The 21,480-nt window shown below is 37.3% G+C and overlaps 1 protein-coding gene across 1 annotated transcript in view; it reads right to left on the bottom strand.

The window, feature by feature from the left end:
* sntg1 (syntrophin, gamma 1) overlaps positions 1-21,480 on the bottom strand; it is a 149,475-nt gene that overhangs the window by 62,597 nt on the left and 65,398 nt on the right. Inside the window, exon 3 of the mRNA XM_088642470.1 lies at positions 17,496-17,611. The gene's annotated coding sequence lies outside the window, so the exon portion shown is untranslated. The remainder of the gene's footprint in view (positions 1-17,495; positions 17,612-21,480) is intronic.

A 21,480-nucleotide genomic window follows, 5' to 3' on the forward strand; every position in this document is an offset into this window, starting at 1 on the left:
TAATACACAGCTTAAATCATGTGACATTCTTATTCATCTCCTCAATAAACATTTTTTTTAAAAACGCAGCAGTGTATATGCTTGAATATGTGTATATTGAATCATTAAATGAGGTTGCTGTGCTGGCATTGCTTTGTTGACTTCAAAAATGGGATCTCAGGATGGGTAAAAGCAGTTTTAGCATATATTTACTCACAGATTTTTCCTTTTTGCAGAGTACTGTAGCTTCATGAACCACATGTTGGGATTCTGTCTTAATTAAAAAGACCTAATCATGTGTAGTTATAATTCTAATAAGATCTCAGTTTTAAGCACAGGAACATATTTACTTCCCTTAATATTTCCTCTGAAAATGTATTAACAAAACAAAATATATAACAACATTTACAAGTTACAGAATCGCTGCGAATGAAACAGTTTTTACAAATGTTATTGGTCACAAATCAAATGAAACATGCTGTAACTGCTTTATTCTGAATAGAACAAGACAGTAAAGTGGTTACCAAAACATAGATTTTCAACACTAAATAAAGCGATTGAGCAGGAAAAAATGGAAGGTTTATAAAATAAATAAAATAAATAAAAGTTTGAAACTATTTCAAATGGCAAATGAAATAATCAATGGATTTAGTTTTATTAGAAAACAAATCAAAGAAAAACAAGACACTGACCAATAGACACATAAAAACATTACATACTGTAGTACTTATGATTCTACTCATGTGTTTAAGCAGTGGATCATATGCCATAAATGAGACTAAAGCAAATGTCATGACCTCTTATGCACATATGTCATTTGTTCATTATGCATGTGATTCTAATGTTTCGTGTAGCATTTATGAAGGTATTATGAAGCCGTTATACAGCAACACTCCAGTAAAGCTTTACCAAAGTTTCTTGAGTGACATTATACAGTAGTTCATTTAAGGTCCAGTAAATGTTTGACTGAAGTAGGGGATTACGTCTGCTGTCTATCCTTCTATAAGGACAACATTTTTCCCTGTCTTTGTCTTCCAAGTCAACTTGCCATTAATCACTTTTCAAGTCCAGAAATGAAAACCACAGAACCTGAAAGTAAATGTAATTAATATTTTAATGTGATACCATTAAGCCAGCAGTGGTCCAAGCAAAATCATTTGCTTCTGCCTTGTGCACTAAAACAATGGGTGATACCCAAGAACCGACCAAGGGCTCTATCACTTTTTATGCTTCCATACTGGCAATTATTTTCCTGACCTCCTGGTTAGGGTACAGCTTATCTAGATACCTGTTTAATAGCAGCTACTGAGCAAGTATCAACTTTGTACTTTACTTCAAAGGTCTAACCCAGATTATTTACCCCTGTAGAGAAGAGTTGCTGTTCTTTAATTTAGAACGTTTTGACTTGGGTACCTTGTGTCACTGTAAGTAGCTCTACAGTATGTTGTAGGTTTTCAAATCCACCACAGAAAAAAACATTTCACTTCCTTCCACTTTCCCTGTTTGAATACCTTCCATCTGCTTTCCCTGTTTAGCCTCAGTCAATAAATGAACAGAAGATGCCATTTGCAATGTAGCAAGCACCTATGACTTTTTAATAACTCTCTTTCAGTGAGATAATGGACATAGGAATATGTTTATTACATAACTAACGTGTTGTCAGTAATGATTTCTGACAGACTATTTCATGACTTATACAAGACTGACTGACCTTCACTTTTATGCATAGTGCATTCACAGGTAGTGGCCACAATATATTCATGCTGCATACCAATCTTTATTTATTTTATAAATTATTATTATTATTATTATTTAAGACAACTTGGCCAGCTAGCCCACTAAACTTCATGAGGAAAAATCTCTAACCCAATTTTGAAGGTTATTACTTTTGCTTTAAATGTAGATGTTGTTTGTGCTAATACAACCCTGAACTAGTTCTCCTTATATTGTAGCGAATTAGCCTTGTTTCTGAAACCATGTCGATTAAAGTCTGTATAGGAACTCCTTTCAGTGCACAACGTAAAGCTATTCCTTTAAAAAGCTCTGCAACTAACCCTGTATTTAGGGCTTCATTTCCCAGGATATTTCTACTTTTTCCGTTTCTTTGTCATGCTAATGAGACTTTGGAGAGTATTAGTTATTTAAAATTGTCCCCAGTTTGATATTGATATTCATCTGCTCACCAAACACTCTCACTAGTTCTCTTCTAGCAGTCCTTGCCTGCTTGACTTGGGGTACATCACACACAGCAACGAAAAAGGCAGCAAACATAAAAGATCAAGTAATAGGTTTATTCCATGCTGAAAAAAAAGAAGAAAGAGAACACAACGTTTCGGCCGTGGAGCCTTCTTCAGGTGCTCACCTGACAAAAGCTGGGATAGAGGGGGAGTGGGAGGCGGGAGCAGGGGACAGACAGAGTGGCCAATCAGGTAGTGTGAAGTCAGTATAAGTGAAGAGAGGTGTGAAACCTACCATGAATAGAGAGAATTTAGACAAAAATTAGTCTGTCGTTGAGAGAAAGGGGAAGGTGTGATCCTAGCTGCAGGATAATTTTAGTTTCTGCAGTCTTTCTGATGTAGGAGTTAGGAAAACATCTTTGAGAACACAGACGGAGAGATTAGTGTGAATGTGGCCATCAGAGGTGAAATGAGGAACAATAGGTTTGGAGAAATCTTTTATCTTCACAGGCCTAACATGTTCTCTGAAGCGGTCTCCGGGTCTCCTTTCTGTTTTCCCACCTGAACTAATATTTATATATATTCATAATATTTATAAATAGAAAAGCAGTGATATGAAATAAATGAACACAATACTCGATAGAGCATATAAACACTCAATGCTCTATTTGAACAGGAATAAAAGATTTAGGTGTTATTTGTGGTTGCACCATCATACTATTTCCTAATAGTACATGGGACTCCTGTCCTGTCCTTTTAAGAAAAGGTTGACGTTTGCAAACTGCAGAACACAGTACAATAAAATGGCTGAAGGTTCCAGGATCCATCAAAAGAATAAAAGAACAGGAATATTATTTATGGACTAAGGTTCTATGGTCATATAGTTCATTTTAATCCTTAAACTGTCTGGATATATTGTTTTAGACAATAACAACAGATACACTGTTTCACCTTAATCAGTAGGTGAACAAGTTAATCTTACAAGCAGGAATGCTTATATTTTAAAGGTAGAGTAGAGCATACGATCATGCAATAAGGAATCTTTAAAGGCTTTTGGGAAAAAAAGTGATAAATGTTAATATAACATGTTAATATCATATGAAATGTTAATATCAAATGACAACATATAGTAGAAAAATCTGTGATTGAATAATAGCCTGCTTAATTAAGACAACTGAAGTATGCAGTGTAAAAAAAAAATCCATAAGTAAAGCAGGCACTGTAGCTTTAAAGAAAACAACAACACAGAAAATGATTGCATTTTAATGGTAGTTTATCTGACATGTTTTAAAGAGGCTACACAGGGATTTGGCTGTGATTCAGTGGACTGTGTAAAAGCATTTATATCTTTCCACTTTTGCTGCAAAACATTCCCTTAGGTGTCATTTGTGAGCGGCTGTTGAAAATAAATGAGTGGCAAAAATGTAACTTCTAGCCAAAACGGGAGAGGACAATGTTCAGACTGAGGAGTTGATTCTGCAGAATGTGCTAATAATTTTCTCTTAATTTTAAGCTAGAATGACTGTGTGCATACATGTGTAAAATAATCTTTCATACAGTTTGTTTAATTTATTACGTTGTGTGGAAACTACTTAAAATGCAAGACATTAAACTAAGTAAGTATGCTGATCATACAAATCCTATGATTATGCTTTCATATGAACAGACATGATAAAAAGTTTAAGTGATTCTCTGTTGACATTACCTCAGCACTGTGAAGCAACAGTGTCATTAACTTCAGTTGTTCTTAAGAGAAGGGTGGATAATCTGGTTTAGTCACCCAGAACATGAACTGCATGGAAAAGCTTTAGTTTTCATGTCAGAAACAGACAGAAGTATTAAAAGGTCACTGAAGCATGGTTGTCACTTAGATTACTTTTACACTCTAAATTGCACTTAAAGTGAATGTTCCCTTAATACTTAAGGTCACTTGAACACAAAGTATGTTTCTGTTCTAAAACGAACTACACAAAAAATGAAATCTTTCTTATTTTCACACTTATCATTCTTTTTGATCCAGTTTGCACCACAAATTTGACTTTGGTGTCTTAATACTTTTGGATGGTACTGTCATTTTCACTAACTACAAACTGGGAATAGTAAATATTTCAATGAAAAACAATATTTCATAATATTGTGACTGACCAATACTTCAGATGAACGTGGCGTTTAAGGATTATTGATTGGATCTCATGGTGTAATGCCTCTATTTCCCCTGTTATGGTGAAGTGGTCTGTGGCCGGAGACTGAATTCAGTTGCAGGTTCAGAAAAGAAGCAAACATAAACCAAATTGTTGTCGGGAACAAGCAGAGGTCAAAACCAGGAAAGCCTGAAGTGAAGTAACACAGGGAAACTAGGAAGCAAAGTAGAAATGGCAAGCCATGTCACGGATGTTGGAAGGGACGAACCGTGGAATGGCAGGAGAGCGAAAATAGACACTATGCGTAGCGGCGAGACGGGGTATAGCCTGGGCTCAGCTGTTCAAGAAATGCCGTATAGAAACCTATGCCCTCAGGTACGTGGGGCGACCTGGTGCTAGGCGGGTTTCAGGACATCCGAACGTCAATGCTGAGTGAAGGCAAGTGAAAGACCCAGAAATATATACCCCCAGAGAGAGAGAAACACCAGAGGGACAGCAAAGCACCAGAAACAAGAGACAGGGCAGAGAAGGAGCCAAGCCAGGGTCAAAATCCAGAAGAATCAAAATGCACATTATAGGGGCAATCCAGGAACAGGTAAAGAAGGCAAGCATGGTTAAAGTATAGAAGATAAGAGATTGGAGAATGAAAAGACTGGTAACCAATGACTAAGACTGAGTACCAAAGGATGCAAAGGTGGGTCTTAAATACTGGTTGAGATTAGGTTCTGGCACTGATTGCCTCCTATAGTGCATAGCTGGGGTTACAGGATTGATATTGTTAGCAGTGAGTCTGGCATGGTTGTTCATGGATATGACACATGATAAATATTATGTTATTGAAGACACTTTTTAGTTTTTACATTCAGTCTTGGATCTCACAGGAAAAAAAATCAATACTTCATGTGTTAAACTTTTGCTCAACAGCTCTTTATTTGTCTCCTCCGTTAAATACACTTAAATACACTCGTTATGCAGTTCTCAAAATGAATTTATCTGTTCACAATTCAAAGCAACCATTCCCATGTGCTTTCAAGCTTACTTCACACATTGAAAACTGCACTTGCAAAATTATTCAATGAAATAATCAGTGCTTAAAAATACACATGCTGCATTATTGGCATGTTAATGTAATTAAACAATGGATAAAGAGCAGGGAGAAAGACCTGAACAACACCAAATCAGAGGATCAGCAGCAAGGGGTGTCCATGTGTGGTGTGGTAGAGCTGGTAGGGAGGTTCCGGAGAAGAGAAAGGTGAAAGTACGTACAGTAGATATGTCATGAAATTTGGGACACACTTGTAGACCATGTTATAAATCATAGCCCAACAATGATAGAAGCTGGTTCGAGGTTAGTCAATCCTCTGTTGCCTCAATTTTGAGAACATTCAGGAGTGAAAACAGGTATGTGATACAGATTTACAGTACAGTATCTGCCAAAGACTTTGCACTAAACATAATGTGTTTATCTCGGCTTACTGTATTCATTGAATGCTCGTTGCACTAGTTGCTCGTTGAATGCCCCTTTTTTTGTTAAATCGGTGATAGGGGCCACTAACATACTGAAATGCCAGATAAATCGTCAATAATAATTGGCAAATCCCACAACGTGTTGAAATTGCTTCAGGGTCTTTGGGACGGGCCAGTCCTTAAACTGCTACCACCTTGTTGGGGTCCATCTGAAGACAAAACAGTGACAGAATATATCCCAGGAAGGCTTTATGAGATTTATGTAATTCGCAATTTTCTAATTTTGCGTAGAGGTGGTTTTCTCTGAGGCGTTGGCGGACCTGTTTAATGTGTTCTTGGGAGTTTCGAGAGAAGATCAGAATATCACTGAAGTAAGCCACCACACATTTATGTAGAAAGTCTCGGAATACGTCACCAATAAAATATGGAAAAACGGCTGGAGCATTACATAACCCACAGGGCTGAGAAAATATTCATAGTGTCCTGAAAGGGTGTTAAAAGCCATCTTCCACTTATCTCCTTCTCGGATTCTGATCAGATTATATGACACTCGAAGGTCTATTTTAGAGAAGATGGTGGCCTGGATGGCTCTTCCTAGAAGAGATGATATTAACAGAAAAGGATACCGATTCTTCCTAACGATTTTATTCAGTTCTGGGTAATCAATGCAGGGGCACAGACCTTCATCTTTTTTGGGTACAAAGAAAAGGCCAGCTCGTGCAGGTGACGATGAAAGTTGGATAAAGCCTGATAAAGTCCTTCATGGCTTTGAATTCCGGTGGTAAAAGAGCAAACAGTCGGCCTCTAGGGGGCATCATGCCAGATAGGAGATCAATGCAATGATATTCATGGTGTGGTGGAAGAGTTTAAACTTTTTTCTTTGAATGCATGTTGGCAAAGTCATGATAGGGTCTAGGAAGGCTGGAGAGTTCTGGTACCAGTGCTCACACATGAAGTCCAGATGGCAAATGGGTTTTATGGCAGTTTCCCCAGGAAGTCAGTTGCCAGGTAGACCAGACCAGTGATAACGATAACCGCTTATTAGATTGTTAAATAATTAAAATTTGGTTATGCTTCTGTAACCATGGAAATCCAAGGATGAGTGGATAGTGAAGGGATCTGCAACATAACAGTTCCACGGTTTCTAAATGCAATACTCCCACAGTGAGTGGTTCCATTCTAAGCCTTACAACCCCTGTTCCTACTGGAGGCTTGTCTATGGATTGGATCAATATGGTTGGGGCATAGGGTTTAAGGGGTATTTTTAGTTTTCTTGCTATTGATTATGTCTGTGAAATTTCCTGCAACACCAGAGTTGATGCCACTCAGAAAAAAAAAGAATCCAAATCCTTCCCTTCTCCCTTCTCCTATTCCTTTCCATTCACCCTTAACTACAGTACTATTAAGTAGGCTAGATCAGCTCCTCCTGTCATTTGTAACCTTAATGTTCTTAAGTAGTGGAACAGCCATGCAAACAGGACTTAATAGTTTCAACCGTTGCATTCCAAGCCTACCTGTACATGGAATGAATCTAGGCTGTCTAAAGCTACATGTAAATAATATCAAGACAGGGCCAAATCCCAGGTAGCACCATCATCATTTTAGGGACAGTAGCTTCTATGGAAAGTATAATCTTATGATTATCTTAAAGAATTTTACAATTTGTTTTCTATCACTTTTGTTCCAATGTTACCATCAATTTTACTTACATCAACAATAATCAAACACAAAACAAGAAATGCAGCAAACTTGGTCAGGCAGAATTCTTTTCAAAGTACAGATGTCTTGAAACATGGTGAAATAGAAATTAAACTGACAGAAACTAATTTGCTCACAAAAAATGCCTCAATTTTTGATTTGCCATCAACTACAATTTGGCAGTCCTGAATCTTTCAAATTTGAATAGAACAGCAGAGCATCGTAGTACAGCCTCCATCAGTTTCATGAAGAGCAGGTATGAAAGCATGCGTAGAATAACCAGAAACATCCAGCACTGAAGAAATAGATACCCATATAGAATTAAACTTATTAACTGAAGAAAACAGAAAGCTTCTACAAGCTACAGGTATGTCCTAGGTTTTAAGAATCTCCTAAAGAACAACACAAAGTCAATTTCAGAGCCAGTGAAGCCCAGAAGGCATACCTGGAAAAATCAATAATGACAGATGAAGGACCCAAAATAAGAAATAGTTACATTGCAACTATGAGGGAAAAGATGTATCGTGCTGTATAGCTCATTTGAAGCTTCTAAAACCTGACACAACAACATTTGTCAATCAATATATTTTCATATTATGAGTGTGGTGGCTACTGTTCTTGAGATCAGTGATAAACTAACTAACAGTGATCTACAGTACCTGTTGTGTCCTTTATAATTTACTTGATTTTTGCAATTGTAGCGGCGAGGCTTATTAATAAGAAAGAATTAATAATAATAATAATAATAAACTTTATTTTATATAGCGCCTTTAAAGGTGGCTTCTCAAAGCGCTTTACAGGATGACAATAACAATAAATAAGAAGACTACAACAATAAATAAGAAAATTTCACAAGACAGGACACAATTATAATTACAACAATACAACAATAACAAAAGAGGAGACCGTGGAAGATGGTATTAAGAAGAGCAGAGGGGTGAAGAATGGAACCAGTTAAGTAAAGGCTTTTCTGAAAAGGAGGGTTTTGAGTCTGGATTTGAAGGAGTTTAGAGAAGGTGACTCTCTAATATCCTTGGGCAAGGAGTTCCAGAGCTTGGGGGCATAGCAGGAGAAGGCCCTGTCGCCCATACAATGTAGACGGGCTTGGGGGACAGTAAGGAGGGCAGAATTTGAAGAGCGGAGGTTGCGAGGTGGGGAGTAGGGCGATAAAAGTTCAGACAGGTATTGAGGTGCCAAGCCATGTAAAGCCTTGTAGGTGAGCATGAGGATTTTAAAGTCTACGCGGAATTTGACCGGAAGCCAGTGCAAGGACTCCAGGATAGGAGTAATGTGAACACTTGCACTAGATCTGGTCAGGATTCTGGCTGCTGAATTTTGGACATACTGCAGCTTGTTCAGAGTAGATTTAGATACCCCAGGGAGCAGAGCATTGCAGTAGTCAATTCGAGAGAATACAAATATGTTGATCAGCTTTTCAGCCACAGTTAATGATAGCATAGGGCGTATTCTTGCGATATTTCTAAGGTGAAAAAAAGATGTTTTGACAGTATGCTGTACATGTGGGTCGAATGTTAAGCCAGAATCGAATATAACCCCAAGGTTTTTCAATTTTGATTGGAGCTCAAGTACAGAGCCATCTACAGACAGGGTTACAGGACTGGCTTTACGAAGTTGATGGGGGGTACCAATAAGCATGACTTCAGTCTTGTCATAGTTAAGATGAAGGAAGTTTTGAGTCATCCAAATTTTTATGTCAGAGATGCAATTAGATAGAATAGAGACAGCCACATCAGTGTCGGGTTTGGTATGGATGTATATTTGAGTATCGTCAGCGTAAAAATGAAAGCTGAGGCCATGTGATCTTAAAAGCTGACCAAGTGGGAACATGTAAATGCTGAAGAGCAAGGGGCCCAGTATTGAGCCCTGAGGGACACCAGACTTGACAAGACCAATTTCAGACCTGTACCCATTGAGAGAGACAAAGTGACAGCGATCAGTGAGGTAAGACATAAACCATTTGAGGGCAGTGTCAGAGACTCCAAACACAGTCTCGAGACGAGAAAGCAAGATGTTATGGTCAACAGTGTCAAAGGCAGCACTGAGATCAAGAAGGATGAGTATGGAAAGAGAACCAGAATCAGAAGCTATTAGGAGATCGTTGGTGACTTTGACTAGGGCGGTTTCTGTGCTGTGAAGTTGACGGAAGCCAGATTGGAGGGGTTCGAAAAGGTTGTTTGTCATGAGGTGGTTATGTAACTGAAGTGTGACAGCACGTTCTAGAATTTTAGAGAGAAAGGGTAAGTTGGAGATGGGGCGAAAGTTGTTAAGATTGTCGAGAGCCATGTTAGGCTTCTTTGGCACTGGGGTAATAGCAGCAGTTTTGAGGACCGTTGGTACAATGCCGGTGCTCAAGGATTCATGTATTTTATTGAGGACAATGGGACAGAGAGAAGAGAAACAGGACTGGAATAAAGTGGTGGGAATGGGATCTAAAATAGATGTGGTGGGTTTCATGCGCGTGTTCATAAGTGTTCTGAGCCTTCCCAAATGAGGCCCCATTTCTCTGTTCATCTCTGTGGTGCAGCCACAGAGAAACTATTCATGCAGGCTGATTTAAGGTTCCTTTGATAAGGTTTCCTCGGACAGCTCCCAAAGGGGGATGCACTTAGCTAAGCCTGGCTATCATGATCAATGGTCATCCATTGGCGCCTATCTGTCTAGGGAGTGCCAGATGGACATCTGGACTGCATTCCTAAGTGTCAGGAGTAAGTGACTCATATCTCACCTTGATCAACCAATCAGGGACTGGTAGGGCCGAGTAACCCACGTGGGACTCTGATGCCCATGGAACTTTCAGCCAATCAACGAGCGGATGTTCCTCCAGGTAAAAACAGGCAACACAGAGAGCCTGAGAGATTCAGTGAGATTCAGAAGGGATTCAGTGGAGAATTCTGTGGACTGTTCTAAAGGGAATTCAAAGGAGAATTCCAGGGCAGGACGGCCAAGAAGCAGAAGGCTCCCAAGGGCAGGACATTCTCGCAGCGCGCCTCCTGACCATCCTGAGACTCAGCCCGGACAACCACGGACGGCCAGTGTGTCCGAGGGCCAGAACTAAGAGTTCTAAGAGTCTAGAGCGGAGGTTGCCAGAGAGTAACCAGAGGATCCACCCGAGGTTAGCACCAGCAGCAGGCCTCATGAACAGGTCGGAACTGTGGACAGCTGAATCACTATTCAGAACTAGCTCTTCATCAGGAACGAACCGGTCCTCTTCCTGACTTGCTGGGACCCACAGTCATCTTTTCTCCTGTGCACAAACTGTGCTAGTTAAAGCCAACACTAACTAGCCGGTCAGTGAGCATCAGCAGTGCACCGTCGCAAACCGCGCAGGAGATCTGAATCCCCAGAAATTGGATGAGTATTCAACTTCACTGCATTACTGCTCGAGAATTCAATTGTTATCCCAACCAGTTGATATCAATTTAATTCCTAAGAGTTATGTACTTGTTTCGAGTATCTAATGTAGAAGTTATAACCAAGTTAATTTACAAAACGGTCTTAGTGAATGATATACTGAACGTATGTCCTCTTGATATATGTAACTCTTTGTAACTGACTGAATATATACCTTTTGTATTCTGATAACCCTCTCGATAAGATCTGTTAGGTTTATATGCATAGTCTAAGTATTAATAAATGTATCCTCGTGTATTAGTACCTGTGTGTGTGCGTTGTTTGAGTTATGTCGCATGGTTGGATTCTAAAGCCATCAAAAGAATCAACTTTGTGATTTACTGCTACAATTAATAATTGTCTCAGTAAATGCCCAAACCCTACAGAACTGGTGCCTTCAAAGAGCCACACCACACAATAAATACATGAATATTCTTGCTGCATAGAATTGAACTAACCATTAAACCTTTCTGCTAAAATACATAACTTCGGAACACAAAGTCAAGGAATAAAACTGATCACAATTAATCTAGGTCTTGCAAAATATGTGTTAGAATATATTATACAGTATATTCATGAAGACATAAATGTATACATTTCAACTAGAGATAAAATTGCTGGAGATTTTATCTTCAAGATTAAATGGCTCATTTGCCTTTTAAACCGGATCAATAAACAGTTAATACAATCATGTTTATTGTTTTATGAGGTGTTAGTGCTTGGAACTAACAAATAAACAAATAAATAAAAGTGTTATGTAAAAATACTAGAACATGGCCCAGCAACTGCACTTGAAGTAGTTAATTCATTGAAGCTTGTTAACAGAACTAAAAGTGTCTGTTTTTTTAAACCCTAAAAAAGAAACAGGTAATATATTATATGAAAGCTTTCAATCATTATTCAAAAGAACAGTACGTCCCCTGTATTGATATTAGTTTAAGTGGATGCTCAATTTGATTTTCTTCCCAGAGTAACTGGTCCCTTCAATACGTATTCATTGAATGGCATTGCTGAAGGACAGATGGCTAAATTACACGCTAAACTCCTCGACCTAAACATACAGTAGAGAACAAAAGCTGTTATACATTATTCGAGCATTAGGTTTTATACAGCTGATTCCAAATACATTAAGGTTTATGGTGGCAAGACTCCTAAGAAATTTCACTTCAGACACAGCATATTTATGAAACACACAAGAGAACCCAAGACAAAACAGCCTCATAGTGACTTAATTGCATTTCAGGTTTATTTAAAGAAGTTTGCACACATTTATGCTAATTTATTTAAAATAAATCAACTTTCATACAAAAACTAAAGTCATATTATGTAAATAATAAGTAGCAGGTATTCTGTATTATAGTTACCTATTATAGAAACATTTACATTTTACCTTTGAAGACACAAAATATTTTAATAAATGTTTGGGATACAGGTTTCTCCTTTTAAAGGCTATTTCACAGTATTGAAAGTACAATGGGAACTATTAGAAAAGTAAAATGAGTCTCTCTATAAATTGTAATAATTCCGTAACAGCTCTATCTAAAGGATGTTTAGATACCTACATACATACCTAAAGTATATTTAGATATAGCCAGCAGCCATATTACCCTGCAACTCACAACTGGCAGCCCATTGAAGAGGTGTTAGTGGGGCCAGCAGGGGGCGCTCATCCCGCGGTCCATGTGGGTCCTAATGCCCCAGTATAGTGACAGGGACACTATACTGTAAACAGGCGCCGTCCTTCGGATGAGACGTAAAACCGAGGTCCTGACTCTCTGTGGTCATTAAATATCCCAGGGTGTTTTTCGAAAACAGTAGGGGTATAACCCTGGCGTCCTGGCCAAATTTCCCATTAGCCCATCATGACCTCCTAATAATTCCCATATAAATTGGATTCAATACTCTGTTCACCTCCCCACTTAGAGCCTGTGTGTGGTGAGCGTTCTGGTGCACTATGGCTGACATCGCATCATCCAGGTGGGGCTGCACATTGATGGTGGTGGAGGGGAGTTCCCATTACCTGTAAAGCTCTTTGAGTGGAGTGTCCGGAAAAGCACCATATTAAGTTTAAGCAATTATAATTAATTATGTTGGTACCTATTTCTTTAAAAAAATAAAACTATTACAAAAGAGAGTGCATTGAGTTGTCTCTATTACACACTGATGTTTTAACACTCTTGGAATTTAAATTAAAACTCAGAGAATCAACTGAGATCATTAACACTAGAAATGTATCTGTTTTAAGCAGTAAGTGGCTTAGGTAGGATACATTGTCTACGTCATGAGGATCAGATTATGTGTGATGTATTGATAAAGTGGATCCAGAAATTGCTATGTTATTGAGGACATTGCAACACTTGTCTTAAGCAATGCATCTGAATAATTAAAGGCATTTTATCCTCATAGCACTTATTAAAGCTGCCTTTCCTCTCTTGAATCTTGGGATAATGGATATTAATTATTAGTATTTTGTCATTGGGTAAAATGAAGATCAGAGTTTATGGTTCCTCTAGTGAAATATTGCTGGCATTGTCTGCAATTCAGAATGAGGCAACACATTTCCAGTGAAATTTGAAAAGTGAAATTCAATAGAGCAACAAGGTAACTTCATTTGACAAACACAAAATGCCTAAATACATTCTTTGGCAGAATTATTACAGAACAATACTGTGAATAAGATGTTGGATAACAAAATCTGAACAGAAATCATAAGAAATGTTATCAGGGCTGTTTCACATATAATTAATAAAAATGGGATTTGATGTTCTTTCAAGATACGTTTTATGCCAAATCTTCAGCAATTTGCAGATCCACAGATAAGATACTCATAGAAGACAATCATCCTTAACTGTATGATCTGCCAAGATGATATTTTTTTTTCTGTGTATTTCTAATTAAAGCTTTGACACTTTTTCTGGTGCATTGTTCAGCCCATGTTGAGTGAAAGCGTATTTTCCAGTTCTATTTTCGGACAAAATAACATGTATTGATATAAATTCATATTTCACTTCAAAATATTATGCTATACAGTATGTATATACTAAAAATGATGAGAAAAATATGAATTACATGGAAGAGTTGGAAAACATTCAATTAACCTACTGCGTACAGTCTAAGAGTTTAATTCTCAACAGAAGAGAATGCTTACAAATATCTCCAGAGTCCTTGTAATGAACTATGTCAAGTGAGTGGAACAGCCTTGACAGATTAAACAGTAGAGAATGAATAGAGGTGGAATTCAGACTTACTATACAGAACATACTGTATATTCCTAAAAAGCAGTTTATGTACATTCTCTTTTACATTGTGTAATTCCTGCTAAGGTTTTAAATTTGTAAATTCACTGTACACTGTAGTGATTTTAAAGATGAGATCTTGAATATATCTGATGTTAAGATGTGGGTCTGAAGGTTGCTGTGTACTCAGTGTTATTCACAGGTTCTGGAGAACATTTTTCCTTCAAACCTTGATGCAATTAGGTGGAGTGTGGTGTCAGACAGATTGAAGCTTAGAGGACACATCACTGCACCAAACCAAGCTAATGTCAATGAAGATTAGTTTGAGTAAAATTTTATGAGTTTAAGCACTTCTCAGGATATGAAATTAAGACAAAATCACAGTGTACAAGCACTTAGATAGCTGTAGCATATTGAGAAGAGAATAATATAAAAATAAAAACGACTAGAATGCTTTTGGGAATGTGGAACACACTATTTAATCATGCTGTGGTAGCTGATACCCTGGTTTATTTCAGTCAACTAATTGACTTTAATTTCCTAAATTAGTTAAAATTCCATATGAAGAAGTTTTGAATATATTACATATTGCTCATACTCAAGATGTGAGCCACTGTTTCAGTTTTAGCTCTGAACACCTGGTTTCCACAGCCCTACTGAGGATCAGTTTCACTGTGCTAAAGTAATGATTCTCTGATGTGGGGATCTGAACACTTCTGAGAGCAGGGGAGGGATGTCATTGCTGCAATCTCACTATAAGTCCTGTTATAAGTTTCCTGGAGAAATCTTGAGTGACAGCACTAAGGCAGCACGTGCAAACGGACTCCAAGTGTGAACTAATATCTTGAGAACATTCCTGCAACAAGCAAACTACATGACACAAGACCAGTTCCACATTAAAATGACTGCAACACTAATCTTGGAAACCATTCATCATTGATTTGAATCATCATTTTTGGTAGACGGTTAAGCACAAGGGCCCCACAGCTCAATTAACAACCCACATAATTGATTCCAAATCAGAAAAACAGATGGCTTTATAAATAATCAGTGTATACACAAACACAGACACACACATACATATATAGGACACATTGAATTTCAGTCATCATTTGTACACCACTTCTGTAATGAAGGGGTAGTTAGACAGACCCTGAGTAATAGTCTTAATTAAACTTGCTTATCTAAATTAATATTAGGCATAGTCCTGATTAATGTTTGTAAAACCACTACATGTGTTTGGATACTATATCCTTAAAACAAATCATCCATGCAGATTCTGACATATTAAAAATGCCTACAGTATATGTCTATAAAATATTTAAATAAAGGACCCGTGATTTAAATCATTACGATAAATGGACATATTCCCATCTGCCACAAACTGACAGCTTTAACTTGAATAGGTTTTATAAAACATTGTGTTATGATTAACACCAAAACCTTGATGCATACTTTTATGTAGGAAGTTTGTATAACACCAATTGTCAGTCTTTGACATTCACAAGAGATTAATTTCTATTTGGATTTTGACCCCTTGAGAAAAGGCCACTATCCATCTGTTCACATATTTGAAAAGCCATAAAATATGATGTGCTTGAGTAAAATGGGCTTCTGTAAATGCTAGGGTCGGGATTATGAAATGGGCCTGCACCTCTATGCTGAACAATATTACAAGTATCATGGTGTTTCTTAACCATTTTGCACCACATTCCAGCATTTTCACATTGTTTTATGCAATCATTTTGTTTCCAATTACGTAATCATAACATTTTTTTCTCAATGTTGCTCTGAATAAATTGTGCTTTGATAAGCAGAATGCACTCCTAAATTACAGATAAGGGTCTTATTGTTTTAGAAACAATGCTTAATTTTGTTCCTTTTGTACACCATGTTGGGCTGAAAAACAGACACAAGCACATTCTCCAGGCTACATTTTCAAAAACATAACTCAAATAAATAAACTATACCTATACAATGTATCAGACTTAAATACCTATACACTGTAAAACATGCATCATTAATAGCACATAATAATACAATTGCCACTGATAAATGCTTTACAAATGGAAATTAACAGTAAGATATTATTTGAATGACATATATGTAATGATAACCAACATCTAAAGTATATAAGGCTAATAGGATATTAATAACAAAACCATAATCCTTACCATGTTATGAATTTACCCCTGACCCTAGGATTATTTCCAGAAGGTAGCCTGTTTCATCTATAATACTCTATAAAATATCCTCATTATCAGAGATGGGAGATTCAGCTGTATAGCCAAGATACAAAAAACCCCATAAATTATCTCAGCTTCTCAAAATATTACTCTGATGTTGCAGCCACTGCTGAGCAGTGCTGCAGTGAGAAGACAGGCCGAGACCGAAACACAAGGCTCCCAGAAAGACATCACGATAGTGAGGCAACAACATGGAGCAGAGAGAGAAAGATGCAGGCAGCCTGGAAGTAAGGGAGTGATAGATACAGTAACTGCGATATACAGTAGCTGGTCTGAAGAGAAAGGCAGAGGGACCAGCAGGAGAGGATCTGCCTGGAGTGGTAGGCAGCAGGGTCACTGGAGAAAGTCCATCAGGGAGATACAAACAGCAGGGCCAGCTGGATAAGGTAGTGGAGATAGGGTTGCTGGAAGTGCTAGTGAGGGATTTCCAAGGGAGAGGCATGCCTGCTGGATTGGTACTAGCTAACTGTAATGGAAATAAGTTATCTTTCAGAATTGAGTAAAGCAGTTGCTTTTGTCTGTAAAAGCTCAATGTCGGAACGCCTATTTACCAACCATTCAGTTTAATTAGATGATTGACTGCCTGATTGATGGACAGTTGGTCTCATTAAGTGGCGAACCGATCCCACTTGCACTGGGCTGGTGGAAGGCAAAAGCACTGGACCCCCCCTGGCAATGGCAGGAAGTGAGATGCTTCCAGCTAGGGCATGACAATTACAGCAAAAATATCATTTTAAATCATGTTTGTTGTAGAAAAGCAGCATGTTCTGCTATACTGGAAAAACAACAACATCTCATGGACTGTAGATATTTTTTTTTTCCTGTGGCACAGCCTAAATTAAAATATTTGTTTGTTGATTTTTCAAAGTGTGGAGTGTACACTATTGAACACAACACTGTAAAGACCACAAACAAATCCGTAAGAAATTGATGTTTTGTAAAATGTGGCTTTAATCTTAACACCTTTCACAAGCAACTACTTTGACATTACCTCTTAATATCAACAGTAATAGTGCACCTGATAATGAATACATTAAAATTCTGCTATCCAAGGGATGTTAGATGTAGACTGTTTCTGTGATAAAAGCAAAAGCACCAAAGATGAAGAGAAAATGATAAAGGGAAAAACCTTTTATTTACCTTAATCATGTAATTTCTTCATTTTTGTCTTCACTGAGTCCACATCATCTTGACGTATTTGTAGACACTGAGGTACTTCTACATGGGATACATATTCTTCCAATTTGATACAGATTCTGGAATATTAAATTAAGATGTTAAGCATGTAAATATTGAAAAAATTCCCTTATCTTAAGCAAAAGTTAAGAATCTATTCAGATTTTTAAAATCTCCTTTAAAAATTAAAAACAAGATTTACTGTAGGGTTGGAGATCATTTTTATTAATAGTAAATTCTGTTATACTCCTCAGAAACATTTTTGGCAGTTGACTAATTACCAGTAGTACTTATGAAACACGAGGGCCACTTGAAAAATTGTGAAAAACTAAACATAACCTCCTGTTATGGCATCAGCCAGTAGTGTATCACTTATACCACTGGATCTATTAACCACTTCTCAGATACAGAAAAAATAACTAAAGAAAAAAAATCTGCAAAGAGCTCCGTGGCAAAGCATTGCAAAGGGTACTACAGCAAAATAAAATAAATAGATTGATCGATTAATGAAGAATACTTTTCAAAAACTGTATGTTCCTTTGTGTTGTTCAGAACCAGGCTACCTTTCCAGACTGTGTGTGCATATTCAGGATCCAACTTAATTTCGCATTATTGCAGATTGGGGTGATACAATTGGTAGTGTTACATTTAGAATAAAACATAAAATAGATATATAATATGGGAAACTGTGAAGCTGCTTATGAATGAAACTTAGGTGCCTGTGCCTTTTTATTTTGATCCTAAATTAAAACAAAAACTGTTTTGTTATTATTTTTTAAAATATTGTGCTTTTTTATGTGTGCATTGTGCTTCTTAGATGGGAAGGAAAAGTACTCTCTTAATTTTTTTGAGGTTATAAGTGGAAACTATGTATATGTGGATTTAAATCTGAAAAGAGAAGGCACAATGGGTGGTGGGAGTATGAAATATTCTTCTTTCATAAAATGGTTGGACCCTTTTAGTTAGTAACTACCAAATGAACTAAAGGGTCAAATGTTTTTTTTGCTTGTATCCTTTCTTATCTTCTTAAGATCTTATGATGTTTTTCTTTCTTTCTGTTATTCAACATAGAGTGATCTTCTATTTCTTCCTTTGCAGCTTGTACACTGACACAGCTACCCAATATGACCTATTCTTTTCATTATGCCCTGGATTAAATGGGCACTGACACAGATATGTCATTATATAAAGTTCTCTTAGTTCAGCTATAATTCAGAGCCTTGCTGTTGACAACAGGGAAAAAAACTGAAATAAAGATAATGGTGGAGTTGGTGACTAGTACGTTAAGAAAAGAAATATACATGTGCAGTACAGACTAGAAGCAGATTTGTAAATGAAGAAAAATAAAACACTGGGCTATAAGCCAGGTTTCTAAATTGGTGAGTGACTACACAGAGAATAAGGAGAAATTGTCTCCCAAAACATGATGTGACTGTTCAGGTACCCATATCTTTCTACTTTCAAACTCTTGTGAGGTGCGTACCTGGAACGTGCTGTAGATATGATGCCAAGAAAAATTAAACAGTTTGTTTATTTAGAAAAATATGCCGACAGAATACCTGGAATATTCAGTGCAGTTAATAAACCAACTGTCATGTTTGTCCTCGCTGTCGAGCTAGCATTGATGCGACAGCCAATTACATCACTGTCCAACCTGTCTCCCAGTGCTGTTTGCCAGAGAAACCAATTGACAAGAGATCCAGACCACCTGGAAACAATTTACAACCATGCTGGTTGTAAGCTGACAGAGCTTGGAGATCTCTCATAGAGTTCCATCTTTGAGCACATTGAGTCTATAGTTCCTGTTTCCTACATGTTGCCATGCTTGGATTTCTGACCTCTGCTGTGTTTTGTACTTAATTCCCATATTTCCCCTTCACTTGTTAACTCTCTTTGTTTACCTGGCTTTGGACCCTGCTTCCTTTTACATTTTTTCTTCTAAATTTGCCCTCGCTATGAACTGTGCGTTACCAAGTTTCCTGGATCTGACCCTCTCTCCACCCTGACTATGCCGCTTGGATTCCCCCTCTGAACTTTGTACTCTGTATCTCACCAGTGCCTTTGACCCTTGCCTACTCAACCACATTTTCAGACTGTACAGTGCTTATTTCCCCATTGTCCTCAATATAATAAATGAATCCTTGAGCATAGGTATCATACCAATGGTCCTCCAAACTGCTGCCATTACTCCTATGCAAAAAAAGCCAAACATGGCTCTGGACAACCTGAACAATTTTCTCCCCATTTACAACTTGCCCTTTCCTGCAAGAAATCCAGAATGTGCTCTTATAATTCAGTTAAATAACCACCTCATTGCAAATCACTTTTTTAAACCCCTCCAATCTGGACACTGACAACTTCACAGCACAGAAGCTGCCTTGGTCAAAGTCACTAATGATTTCTAATGGCTTCTGATTCTGGTTCTCTTTTTATCTTCATTCTTCTTGATCTCAGTGCTGCTTTCAACACTGTTAACCATGATATCTTACTTTCTCATCTTAAGATTGTCTTTGAAGTTTCTGACATTGCTTTTCAATGGTTCAAGTCTTACCTCACTGATTTTTTCTCTCTTGGTGGATTTAGCTCTGGAATTTGACTCGTTTAGTCTGGTGTTCTTCAGGGCTCAATAATGGTCTCCTTACTTTTCAGCATTTACATGTTTCCACTTGGTCAGCTTTTCAGCTGGGGGTGTCACACTACACAACTGATGGTAACGGGTGTGCTTGATTCTCTTAGGACTGAAAATCCTAGGAAAAATCGTGTAGTGTGATGTCGGCATTATGGTGTCTTTCTGGACTGTTAATAGACAGTTAATCATTTACCAGAACTTAATTAACTTCAGTAAACCAAGGTAAACTTTATGATTGCTTTGATCACTGAATCTGGATCCCTACATCTCAGCAAACATCCCCTTTGCTTTGAAGCTGGAAATGTTGACTAGCTTGGTATAACCCTTTCTTTCAAGATTCTTTTGAGACACATCCATTGTCACCTACAGCTGTAACAATGTATTTTCTAAATCATCAGGGGATTTTGTCAAATTTTGTTCATTTACATCATTCACATTATTTGAATGTTTTTATCACATTTATTAGTGCTTTTTATTACCTAATGTATCAAAAATTGCAAAATGTCTATATCTGTAAATCTTAATGAATTATTTACTTAAAGGGAATGTAAATTAAAACCTAGGTGTTAGTATGAGTAAATTCCCTGCAGGCTACAAGTGCAATGTAGATTTTCAAACTGCTTAGAACAAGCTTGGGAAGATTTTTTTATCTCATTCACAGAATGTGCCAAATCATTCATACTAATATCACATATGCAGCTTGTTTAACATGACATTAAGAAACTGTATTTTTGCAGTCAATGGAGCAAGACAATAATTTTTATTGGAGAAATCTCAATTATATATTCTATTGTTCCTGCACTTTGTAAAAGTCTCTCATTTTAAAATAATCAAATATTAATATCAAACCTCATTTAATATAATATTTGCAGATTTGCATCACATTCAGATATCCTGTACTGAGTTGTGTCAATTTTTTTTATCAACCTTACCAGGTAGAACCTTAAGTGCTACATCAATACATTTTACTGTAAAACCCATTTGATCTATTTGTTCACTGAATAAATATGGTGATATTATAAATATTTTATTTATAAACATTATTCAAATACTTTCACCTACTAACTAATGAAGAATGAAATTTTACTTTACCATTATAACACCTACAGTAATGCCTTAGAATTTTTGTGTCATTGCAGACCTTACCTGTACTGATGTTCGTAAGGGAGCGTACTGGGACATTTATTATAGCTGTCATACAATTGTTGCCCATGGCATATAATATTCAGAGGTGCATAATATTAATACTCAAATTATTTTTAGTGACTCCTATGTGTACTTCCTTCCCTATGTGTACAACTGCTTAAACGTGAGCATTTC

This window comes from Lepisosteus platostomus, chromosome 8 (genome assembly GCF_059453375.1).
Source record: "Lepisosteus platostomus isolate fLepPlt1 chromosome 8, fLepPlt1.hap1, whole genome shotgun sequence".
Taxonomy (NCBI): Eukaryota; Metazoa; Chordata; class Actinopteri; order Semionotiformes; family Lepisosteidae; genus Lepisosteus; species Lepisosteus platostomus.